We start from the raw sequence: 12,378 nt of genomic DNA, 5'->3' as shown, positions 1-12,378 counted from the left end.
GGTACATTAATCCTCAAGTAGCACATTGTGATGTGGTATATATATAAATCGTTGAGACCCAAGCTCTGCTTCAATTCCAGATTTTACTGCCAGTGCTAATGAAAAAACAGTTTGTAGTTCATTAATAGTCATTAATTAGAATTTCTGAATATATTTACATATATTTATGTCTCAGTATTCTCATTTCATCACACATCTTGACGTGTCTTACTGTAAGCCTTACTGTATATTATGCTGTCTTCTAATTTTCTACAACTCTTATGTTGTCATTCATGAGCAAGATCAAGCTAGAAAGATGGTTGTGCATTAAAGGAAAAACTATATGTTTAGGCACATATTTTTTTTCAGGCAGTAGATCTGCATTGATCTGTAAACAGTTTACTTTGTGTGTTTTGTGTATTTGTGCTGAACTCACAAAGAGAAGAAGAAAGGAGGACATTGCGTGTCTATTGCCGTGTGCACTTATCGTAAAACTACCTCTCAGATGGAGTGTGACGGTGTTTACGGCTGCTGTGCTTTTAGCAAAAATCCATCCTTGCCTCTGTGTCATTATCACCTAACTAATATGAATCCACACGCACACGGACGCGTGCACGTAGAAAACCACCTCGTATATTCATTCCAATTGACACACTCGGTTTAGCTTTGTGAGATGATTGTGTGTGTGTGTGTGTGTGTGTGTGTGTGCGCGCGCCCAGCAGACTGAGTTATGGGCGTGAATGGAGTGAATGGTATTTGACCATGTGCATTGTGTTTTATGAGATGAGCAGGCTTTAATGACTCTGTCACCAGTAAATGGGCTCTGATTTGTAGCACAGCTGTCGCTCCACACTCTGATCAGTTCGGGCCTTCTGGAGAGACACATGCACACGCACGCAAACAGAATTAGAAAATATCCAGCCCATAGCACGCACCTAAACATCCGTATTAAAGCGTACATACTGCCGGGGCATTTTGCGTAGATTGAGGTTTTGGCACAAACAGTCTCGTTAGCGCGCGTTGCCGGTAGAGAAGCTAACTGTAGTCTGAAGTGTAATCAGGGCGAAATTACAGCAGCTGAGAAGCAGGCAGCAGCCAGACATTAGATCTCATATCCAATCAATGTACCTATTCCTCAGAGACACCACTGGTCTGTTTTGTGGTATCAGTATAGTGGCCTTGATTGCATTTATATTTATATGGTGCAGATGGAGTTATATTATTCATTAACACGCTGTGCAGATGCAGAAGGGAGGGTCTGGCTGGGAAGGTGGTGCAACGAGCTGCTCTGCAGCTGAAGAACTAACCTTCACGTATCCGCCTTGTTTGGAAGCACATTGTCCTGTAGCTGAGCGTTCATGCTTCCTGTGCATCCTAAACAGTGTAAACACTGTACTGTACTTGCCATTTTGGACTCTTAACACTTCTATTGTTACTTCTAAAGAACGTATGGCTTTGACTTTTAACCTTTTAAGTATTTGTACGTCCTTGGCACAATTGATCATTTGGCCTCTAATGGAGTCCTTGATTTAAGATAAGTTGATCGTTAGTAACACGTCTTTCCAGTAGATGTCACTGTTGCAGAGTCTTTCCTCTGTCTGAGGCCTCACTGGAGTCTTTGCTGTGAAGCCGCTGGCCGTCTTCTCCTCCTCCCTAGATCAACTCACACACATTCAAACTGTTGCATTGATTTGTCCATCTATCTTGTTTACTCTACAGACTCCAATCTTACCGACAGAGTAACAGGTGTGACCTTTTGATTCCAGTGAAATGTCAGCGGAGCCGTCCGCCGGCGTCTTTGAGGAGTGCGTTAGTGTGAACCCGTGGCAGGCCTGTACATTATGAAGTTTGAAACAACCCCCCCCCCCCGTTCTGCTCACGCCGCATCACGTCCTTTGTGTCTTTTACTCTCCCGTGCGCTTCCCTCTCTGCTCATTTAACATCGGGCCTCGGCAGCGCTTCCACTCATGTATGCTGCACCTTGTTGACTTGAGCCTCATTAGAAGGCCAAATGAATATGACGAGTTCTGACATTAGGCTACAGCTGGAACAAATGCGCCAGCCGCTCACTCTTCAGCCTGGCCAATTTTTCTCTCTCTGTTTCTCGCACACATACACAAACATGTGCTCGCTGGGGTTTTTTTTTCTGGGAAGGGCTTGGTGGGGTTGATGGGTTTGCAACAATATTGGAAAATGTAGATGGGCCTGTGTTTTGAATTGGATTGCACGCTTTGATGCAGAGACAGATTGTAAACTGTGATTTTATTAAATCCTTCATTAGGATTCATCAGTGAGATTGGATCAGAAAAAGGTCACTGTGCAGATGCGGCCCCCCACCCCTCTCCTCTTTGCTCCATCCCCCCTAATATGTACCCTCCTCCCCTCTCTCGTTTACCCCCCCCCCCCCCCCCCCCCCTCCACTTTGTAAAGCACAAGGGACCTGCTCTCACCCACCATCTCTCCCTCCTGCTTTCTTCCTCTCCCCCTTCCCACTCCAGCCCTTACCCGAAACAAATTTGCGATGAAAATGGGGAAAAATGATCATCATGGGCCTGCTAGAGAAACACAAGGTGAAAGTGACATTATCCCCCCCTCCTCGACCCCCCCACCCTCCTCATCGCCATCTAGGCTGGCGCCAGTGGGACGCCTGTGCCACAAATCATTTGTATACTCTCATTTCTGCGAGCGGCCTGTGATGTTGCTTACTGCTTAGCGAGCAGATGACTTTCAGAAAGAAGAGTGAATTGGGAGGTAGGGATGAAGAGATGGGGAGAGGAGGAACGACAAGTAGAGGGAGGGAGGGAGGGAGGGAGGGAGGAGGGGGGGGGGGGGGGTGGCAATTTGCCGACGTGTGAGAACGTCTGTGGGAGTTGGATCTGAAATTGAGAGGGAAATTGTGTGCGCCATATGTCAAGTTCTGCAAAGGAGGTTTCATTGTGCACCTATGTTGTGTGTGTGTGCGTGCGTGCGTGTGTGTGTCAGTTTCAAAATGAAGCATCTGGGTTGTTTATTAAATCACCTTCACCATTGTCTGCATTCCCTGCTATTAGCGCTGAAAGAACTGCAGCCCCCAACGAGGAAATGAGAAATGTGAAACACATATTGTCTGTTTCTAGTGTTTGGTCATCTTCGTCTGTCTCACTTATCCGCCCCCTTCCCCCACTCCTGCCCAGTGTGAGACATCATGATTCTTCTGGTACACTGAATACATTCTCCATGCAGCCTGAGCACCGGGCCACGCAGGCGAACATGTGACATTACGAGGAGAGGAGTAATATTTCTCCTCCTCCGCGCATCACACAGGCAGAAAAACGCACGCATAAGTACATGCAACGCTACACTTTCACCTTCACGTGCACAAACACTCTATATGTATGCTCTCCATCACCCCCCCCCCCATCCATGCCCATGCACTCTCACTTAAGCGCATAAATATGCGCATACACACGCTGCAACGCGCAAACCTAACCTCACTGCATGCAAACATAAACACTCTCTCTCTCTCTCTCTCTCTCTCTCACCGGCTCCCTCATCGCGGCCTACACAACCCCTCCCACGCACGTGCACGCTCCGCCAGGTTCACGCCGAGTAAATATAGAGCGGAGGCAGTGTGGCACAGTGACCTGCAGAGGAACCCGCACACTTCGCCTGCTGCTTCCACGGGGCCCCGCGCTTTCAGGAAAGCCATGCAGTATTCATGGCTCCAGTCACGGGGATCTGTGAGGCAGGCTGGATGCGGCGGGCGGGCGAGCGGGCGGGCGAGCGAGCGCGGTGCGAGCAGCTCAGCAGGGCACCGTCGGTCCACACAATGCGCACCGTGGATCTGCTGTGTGGTTTTTTTTTGTGTTTGCTTTGTGATCTGTGAAGTGGAACGGCTTCTTTTTCCCAAAGTGTAAATCATTTTGATATTTGAGGATTCAGACTTTTTTTTTGTCCCCTGGTTATTTGTGTAAATATACCCTCATGCACAACTACACACATTCACGTGCGCGTGCGTGCTCCCGTGTCTCATTCGCATGTGCGCTGTGTTCATGTTTCATGTATTTGTATGTGTCCTCTTTATGCTCCACTGCCTGCTTTGAGAAATAGGTCCATTCCTCATTATTACCCCAAAGGCTGTCTGAGTGTCTCAAACACACACACAGGGAGCTCCCTGTGACCCATATTCATGGTATCCAACCCTGTGGGGCCTCTGGGGAGCTGCAGGGGAGTCATGCCCCCAGCATGGTGCATCATGGCAGTCTCCGTACCGAGATATGGAGCTTCCTAACCTTGGTCCAACCTCCTCGGTCCAGGGGGACCAGAGTCATCAGCGCTGCTGTTCTGAAGTACTATAACCCCACCTTTGAAGGAGGCCATGAGTGAGATTATGACATTAGAGAGCAGTGGGGTGGGTTGACTCCAATAGACCTGCATCAGGGCTTAAGTGGTGTAGCTACAAACATCTGATTTCCATTTATATTTACTGATACATTTTATCCAATGCCACATGTGAGGTACAAGGCGAGCACTATAGTTTACTTTTATTGAACAGCTGTGCTGAGGGGTTATTGTAAACCTGGATGCCAATGTCCTAAAGGCAGGAGAACTTTAATTTGTCAGATTTCCTTCTCACAATCAATATACAATAGTTTGCATGATAAATATTGACTCTCTGGTGCTGCCACAGGAAAAGTCACCACTGTCATAAGGGTTCAACCTCTGGGCACCATGAACATCTATCCTTCTTTCTTGTTAAAGTCTTTCGATGTTGTAGATCCTAAACATTAGTGAATCAGACACTCAGTTAACACTTGGATCAAATTAAAGCCCCTAACAACAGAGATATAAAACTATACTATATACAGTACTAGCCCTGCTGACTCCACTGAGGCCTGTAGCTTTTAATGACCCGCCAGCAAAACACACAAACCTTTAAGGAACAAATAAAGCAGCGACGCATAATGAGAGCAGCAACACACACTTTAGAGTCGGGTTAACGATGAGGGACTCACGGGTGCCTTGTAAAGATGGAGGTAAGAGGTGGCGGTGGAAGAAGCCTCGTCCTCGTGAAACGCTGCTTTCTGGGGAAAAGCGTTGTTTCCAAACTTCTCCCAAAGTCTCGGCGAGTCAGAAACAGCCGCCGCTTGTTTGTCTCCTCATTACGGATGAGACGCGCGTCTCCCGCCGGCGCGCGGCGTTTCCAGCGGCCGCTTTGTGCGCGCTCAGGTGTCACACAAAGTCGCCTCGTTCCGCGACAGAGCGCCGCTTGTGCAAACTTTTCAACCGAGTTGGAGAATAGGCACTTTGATTCGCGGCGCCTCAGCGCGGCGCCTTCCTTTCTCAGACCAGGTGGGCGCCATTGAGAGGGAAATCTCTTCATGGAGGGTGTAAGTTTGAGCTTGTAACTCATGAGCGGGACGCCTTTGAAAACACACAGGCTGCTGAGTGAGTGAGTTTTGTAGACACTAAGCTCTTTGCAGTTGCGTTCTTCAGCCCTCATGAATAATTCGGCTGCGGCGCTTGTCACTGTCGCCGTTGTTGTTGTTGTTGTTGTCGTCGGCTGTGGTGTCAGTCCTGTCTGAGAGCGACGGAGGAGACAGAGGACTCTTTACACTTCAGTCTTCTCTGCACTTCCTCTTTCATTCACGGGCGGAGGAAGCGGCGGGGCTGTACGCCGCGTGTTTGTATGGGGGCGAGCGAGAGACAGAGAGGGAGAGAAATCATGTCTGCCTGTCTGGTATAATGGCCTGTTTGTGCCCCGCCGCTGGTTTGAAGGAAGGAGGAGACGGAGGCAAGGAAGGAGTAGAAAAAGAAGAAAAACCTCCACTCTGCTTGTTTTTGTATTTGCATGTGTTCACTATTTCAACCCTCCTAAAATAATATTTTGACATTTTGTGAAACGCATTCATTTGCCGGCTCATTTAGGGGCTTACAGCCTCGGTGGCCGCGTATAACAGGAGCCTGGTAATATTCCCCTAATCATAACAGCGTGCAGTTACGATTGTGAAACGTCACCTAGAGTTTGACATGATGATGAATGAATGAATGATGTCACTTATCTCATAGGTTCAAGGACAAATCTGAGGAAAATACAACCTGGTCTAACTCTTCAGAAGAAAAAGTACGATAATGTCTTTTCTAGTACGATTTGATTTAAGGTGCATATTTTCTCAAACGGTTCCTCCACAGCAATACTTCTAAATGGGTTGATGCCATTGAAATGGAAATTTCAATTGTACTTGGCCATTGTTATTAAAGTAATCAACAGATTAAGCAATGTGAGAACCACAGTTGTTTTTACTCATTGGTATTTTGTTCATACTTATCTTAAACACAACAGCCTAACAGACGACGCTGTTCCTGAAAATATGATTGACATCTAAACCAGGCACTTCTTTGATGGTTGCGTTGTGTGTTTATACTTCGACTAGCCCTGAGCAAATTACACGTTTTCTTGATTTTGGAAGTGAAAGGTAGAAGACGTACATGTAAATCCAGCCCCTGTGGCTGCAGGGGTAAAACTGCACTTCTGAGTCTTATCTGACACATCTATGATCTAAATAAGAATGAGAAACAGAAATGAGAAAATTAAAGTAGAATGAGGCCCGTGCTGCACTACTAACTAAGGCTACATTGACCTTTGACCTTTGACCTTAATTACTAAAAATTTAAGCATTATGTATTTGTATATATTTGTAAGACATTTGTTCCAAATTTAAAGACATTATTTGAAAACTTGAAAACTTTTCTTCAGATATTGTGAATTGTCATTGATTATTGACGCTTCATTTTAATGTAATGAGGTTGGAGTCGAGGCTGAACTGAGGAGCATTCTTGTTCTATGTTTACAGAGGGGACAAACATTTGAGGAAATCATTTGCCTCCGTTTGTGTTAATTTTTATTATTAAATGACACCGAACACGTTTCGGAATTCGAATTGCTGATATTTAATTGGTTAGAAAATTGTTATTTTCTGTCTATTTATCGCTCAGTTGGCTACTGAATGTTTTACTGTTGGTGCCGCAGATGAAAATGGGACTTTCAAATTAATTTCACTTACAAAGGAATCAGGTTTTATGAGTTTACGTTTCATTCTTGCCAACTAATTTCAGCGTTTTGCTGTTCTTTTGGACGACGTCTGCTTATTGAAGAATGGCACATTGTGCCTCTGCAGGTGTGTTTTTTTTCGGGGGTGAATTCGGGTCACTTTTGCTTAAGCCTAATTAATGTGGGTATTGATCATACCTGACTTTGAACAGCTTAATTAAGGCAGGTAGGGTTTGAATGGGTTTGTCAGTGCTGTCACTGCCTGTACTGTACAGTGCGTAAGGAAGTCTGGCCTGTATAATCACTCATTGCAGTATGATGTGTGGCAGCAGTCAGGGGGACCCCTTATTACACCCCCCCTATTACACACACACACACACACACACACACACACACACACTGCACACATGTACAGAAAGCACACGTCTGAAATGGTGTGTAAACACTGCAGCACAGGATGAAGGAGAGCAGAGAGAGGGCTGATGCAAGGTGTGTGTGCACACCTCTATTTACATTTAAATAGCTAAACGCACCAGTCCTCCGCTGTGGGGATGACAAAGAGCATTCTGGGATAGCCTGGGCTTGTTTGTCATCCATCAACAGAGAGGATGGCGGTCAGCGTGGACAACAAAACAACATGAGAGAGAGAGAGAGAGAGAGAGAGAGAAATGGTCGCAGAGAAGAAAACACGGGCAGAGTGAGAGCGTTAGCAAATGGATTCTCCATTTTGAACAACAAAACACAGATCAAGGACGAAGGGTAGTTTATAACACCCCCTCCTTTTCTCTCCCTCTCACCTTTTAATTCACATTTTAATTCCCTCCTTGACCTTTTGTCCTTTGTCTGCTATTATTCAGTGCCACTCACTCACTCACTCACTCACTCACTCACTCACTCACTCACTCACTCACTCACTCACTCACTCACTCACTCACTCACTCACTCACTCACTCACTCTCCTCCTGCCTACTCCACGTCTTCCCGTCACCCCCGTGCTTTCCCCTCCATCCTGGGATATTTCCCATAACTCTGTTTATACGCCGCACCCCCCGCCCCCTCCCCATTTTCTCTTTCTGTCTCTTCTTCGATTTCCCTGGTGGACTCTTACTGTAAACCGCCTGTGTAATTTAAATGCAGTGCCTCCCTTTTTCAAATGGATGGCGTGCAGGACAGGAGGACGGATATGAGAGGAAAAAAAGGGAAAGGGGAGGAGGGAAGCAATGAATCCTATTATCACATACTATATCAGAGAGGCTTAGAAAACAGACTCTATGCATTGAGATTCCAATAAGAGGAATCAGCGTTTTGATGGTTTTATGGGCTTGTAAAAGTTTCAGGTCGTCGTATTGGTGCTGCATCCAGTTACGTGTTAATCAGTGCAGGTTTAATCACGGTTTATTCATTTTAATATGAGCGTGAGAAGCTCCCTCGCAAAAGCGCTTACACAACAACCTAACAACAACAAGGAGTCAGATCGACTACTATTGAACAGGTGACTGACCGTTTTTACTTTTCCCTGTCGATGCTATAGAAGCGTAGTGATGATCAGTGTGGACCCACGATAACCAACAGCCGCCACCAAGCTGCCTGTGCTCTGTCATAACGCTGAATAAATAAAAGCAAAACCACAGGTTGCACAGGTTAATGCCTGTGGATGTGCTGTGTCAGCAGCAATATTGACTTTCAAAATAGGCGATGGCGTGAAACTGTGCTGACTGCAAATCTGAAGGAGGAAGTTGCTTGAGCGCTTGTTTAATGCATTCGTTTCACAGGACGATGCCTTCGCTCACTGTTATGAACCCTGGACGATAATTGGAATAATTGAACTGATTGGAATAAGTGCTCAGGATAAAAGTGACTTACAATAGTAAAGTTGACCCGGAGTCTTTGATCTGAGCTCCCTGTTCGTCCCTTAAGCCACTGAACATGAACAGAGCTGAGCTTTTCCCAAATGTGGCCGCTTGCTCTTCTTGCAGAGTCGTGTGTTGCCGTCGCCACTAGCCGTGATTTAGTATTTCTCCCCGTGGCCTCGCAGACGTTAATAATGGGATGTGTGTGCGTGCGCGTACGACGGAGTCACTGACCCCTCTCCCGTTATTGATTTGGATTCCCTATCTTGTCTCTCCGCATCTGTTTCCCCTTTGAATCTGTTTTATCTTTGCTGTAAAGGCTGCTCGACAGCAACGCGCATCCAGCAAACAAAGAGAACTCTGCTGTTTACTGTAAATAACTCCATTCCTTTGTTTTCCCCCCTATGAAGTGCATTATCTACTGTTGCATCAGTCTTTTGTTGTTTTGATCATTTCAGTCTAGGATTTCCCCCCCCTTTTGTTATCACTGCATTGTATTAGTGCAGGATCATTCATTTCTCTTCTCAAAATGTGTTTTTCTCCCTTAAGGACTAATTAGCCTCGTTGCAACTGCAGGGCTGAACAGGCATAGCCAGGGTTTACTCATTATTTATGCCGCTAACTTTTCCTGCAAAACAACATTTCTGCCGTGCCATATCTTTTTGCCAAAGGAGATGATTTATCAGTTGGGCTGTGGTTTCAAATAAGCACACTCCGAAATGTGCGCTAGTGCAGGTGTAAACACAATCAACGGCAACTTGAGCCTGCAGGGGGAAAATACCGCAACACTTTGAAGCCTGTCTAAAATTACATTATAGGCCTTAGTGACTCGTAGATGTAAAAACTGATGATTACTGATTGCTAAGACGTGCAGGTAGATTCAGGTGGGGTGACTGGATCCTCTTAACCCCGCTGGCTTCATCCATCTTTTATAGTTATGGCAGCGAAGGCGGTCTGCTCCGACATGACATTTGTGCCTGAGCGACAAACAGCGAACCGGTATCAGGCCTTTCAGAGGATCCATCCGTGACTCAGATGCTGACTCGGATGCACGGTCTGTGCCAAAATTCCAATCAAATGACAAATTTATACTTAACATTATAGAAAAGTTCATCTTTGATCGCCTCATATTAAAATGTATGTGCACTTAAACTGCATCCTCATGGCAACGTCACATGAACATATTGGACTGACGGCGTGAGTTAACCCAGGTCTCCTCATGTGGTAGGCCAAAGTTAGTGTGTGTGTGTGTGTGTGTGTGTGTGTGTGTGTGTGTGTGTGTGTGTGTGTGTGTGTGTGTGTGTGTGTGTGTGTGTGTGTGTGTGTAAGCTGCACTTGCCCCAACAGGCCATATGGCTCGGTCCTAATCTGAGCCTCATCCTGCTGATAGCACAGAGATTGACTTCTGTAATTAGATCTTATCTTGGGCTACTGGTCACATCGAGGGACAACAAATTGGGCTGAAGGTGCTTTCAAATACATTTTGGTCAAACTAGCATTTATTTTCTTACCTACTAGGACCTGCAAACAGATTTTCAGCGTCTAAAGACATTTTTCAGTCGGCACGCGTTTCTTCTGAGGCTCCTCTAGTGAGGGGATATTGACGGACGAGGCTCATTGTTGAGCTTCAGCAGCTCTCGCGGACCTGATATTCTAATGTGGAACAGCACTAAACCTTTCCTCTCACACACACGACGTGACCGCGGAGTGATCTCTCTCTCTCTCTCTCTCTCTGCCCCCCAGCCATCTTTTCATTGTATCTCCACCTTGATTGTTCCTCCATCTTTACAACCTCTGCATTAAATGGATAAGGTTATAGCTGGACTCTGGGGGAGGGGAGGCGGCACTTCTCTCCATTCTCTCTTATTTTTCTTTTACTTTGCCTCAGATTTATTCTTTATAACGGCCACCCAGCACAGATCTACAAATCCACTCTCTTTCAACATCTACCTGACTCCCCTTTGTCCTGAGACTCTCTGCTCACCCCCCACCCCCCGCTGTCTCCTTTTCTTTCAGTATTTCTTCCAGAAGGGAAGTGCCTTTCTAATTACTTTAACCCTATTGTTGTAAACTTTAGCCATGGCTTCACCGAGGGGGGTTTGTTGCTCCTGGATGGAGTGGCTTTCAGAGCCATAATGGTGTGTGTGTGTGTGTGTGTGTGTGTGTGTGTGTGTGTGTGTGTGTGTGTGTGTGTGTGTGTGTGTGTGTGTGTGTGTGCGTGTGCGTGTGTGCGTGCGTGTGTGTGTTCCTGCCACTGATTGATCAGATAGTGAAGACGCACACACTGCTCGTCTGTGGCTCACCACACAGTGCAGGCTTACGGGGAGGGGTGGGGTGGGCTGGTGTTGAATTGAATGAAGAGGAGAAAGGTGGTGGGGGATAAAGGCAGTGTGGTGTCAGCGCTTATCTCCCCAGCCTGCCTCTCTCCCTTTCTCTGGGAGGGGGCGAGGAAGATGAGAGCGATGCTCGGCCCGCGTGCGTTTCGGGGAGCATGATATGTTGCCATCCTCAACAAAAGTCACTTCACCCCTGGGGGGTCTTCCCCACCGCCGATCCCTTGTGTCCTTCTGGAACTTTTTGCGTGTGCAGTGGTGCGTGCATACGCGCATTGTTCGAAGTTGACTCTTTGGGTGCTCTCTGTGTTTGAGAGATAACAACCCCTGGGTCATAAAACCACAGCGAGGGGAGAAAAACACTGCCCCACAACAACAAAAAAAACTTAGCTCTCGTTTTTCAGGGCTGGACCTAACGAGGGCACATCCAGGGAGAGTTGTGGGCTTTGCCACATGTCTTTATTGTGTTTTAGGGCCGTGTGCGCGTCTCTCACTCAACCTCTGGGGTTTTGTCCAGAAAGACATCACTGGTTCTCTAATACAATCAGCAGAACCACAGCTGCACCACCACGATGGCTAATTGCATCATGGAGTCAGTGATAAAGTCTGGAGTGGCCTGATGTTCCTTTCTGGGAAGATGAGGCGTTTTTTTTTTGTGGCATTTGAGCTTTTTTTCATCCTTTAAGTTTAGCAGGAAAGCCCGTAATGGATTTACAGTCAATGTGCAGGTCTACGTCAGAAGGAAAAGTAAGGAAAGGATGGTGTGTTGTCTTTTTTTCACAAGCAGCATTGATCAGTTAAGCTGTAAGTCACAGCTGAGGCATATTTAGTCAGTTTTAGGCTTCTTAGATGTGAGAATCCTCTAAGAAGAGTAATATTAAAATGAACATCTGTGATTTGAAAAACAAGGCATCACCTTGGACTAAGAAGTTAAAACATTTTCTACATTTGGAGGGGAAAATTCATTTATTCATCACACACTTTATTTACATATTAAGAAATAGGAAATGGAATGAACCATTAATTACACTGATCAAACATTTAATCTGTAAAAACAGTGTTAAAACTAAAATAACCAAAATCCATTATGTTAGAGCGCACACAGATGTAGAGCTCAGAAAGAAACAGACATATTGTGCTGTTGCAAGTTTATTACACTAATTCTCGGTGGAATTAGTTGGTGCTT

At 46.0% G+C, this 12,378-nt stretch overlaps 1 protein-coding gene across 4 annotated transcripts in view; it reads left to right on the top strand.

Annotated features, from left to right (window-relative positions):
• Positions 1-12,378, top strand: part of myt1b (myelin transcription factor 1b) — a 77,964-nt gene that overhangs the window by 3,228 nt on the left and 62,358 nt on the right. The window lies entirely within an intron of this gene.

The sequence above is a fragment of the Betta splendens genome, chromosome 7 (genome assembly GCF_900634795.4).
Source record: "Betta splendens chromosome 7, fBetSpl5.4, whole genome shotgun sequence".
NCBI lineage: Eukaryota > Metazoa > Chordata > Actinopteri > Anabantiformes > Osphronemidae > Betta > Betta splendens.
This window is presented reverse-complemented; position numbering and strand designations above follow the sequence as displayed.